We start from the raw sequence: 239 nt of genomic DNA, 5'->3' as shown, positions 1-239 counted from the left end.
TTAGAGACACGGCTCTCTGACTCTGACACAAACATATTTACCAAAACATTTATTAGTGGAAACTTTTCAAGTAGCATGAAAGTAAAGCAACAGAACCTGAAGAAAACATTGTTAAAATAAAAATTTTAAATCTATAATTTTCAAACAATTTACTGTGTTTAACAGAATAGATGACAAACTATTGTAAGGTCATTTTGAAGCTTTGTTTTTAGTAAGTGGGCAGCTGGTATCTTACATAA

This window comes from Poecilia latipinna, unplaced genomic scaffold (assembly GCF_001443285.1).
Source record: "Poecilia latipinna isolate Pla-1442-1.1 unplaced genomic scaffold, P_latipinna-1.0 Scaffold884, whole genome shotgun sequence".
NCBI classification, from domain to species: domain Eukaryota; kingdom Metazoa; phylum Chordata; class Actinopteri; order Cyprinodontiformes; family Poeciliidae; genus Poecilia; species Poecilia latipinna.
Note: the sequence above shows the minus strand (reverse complement) of the source record.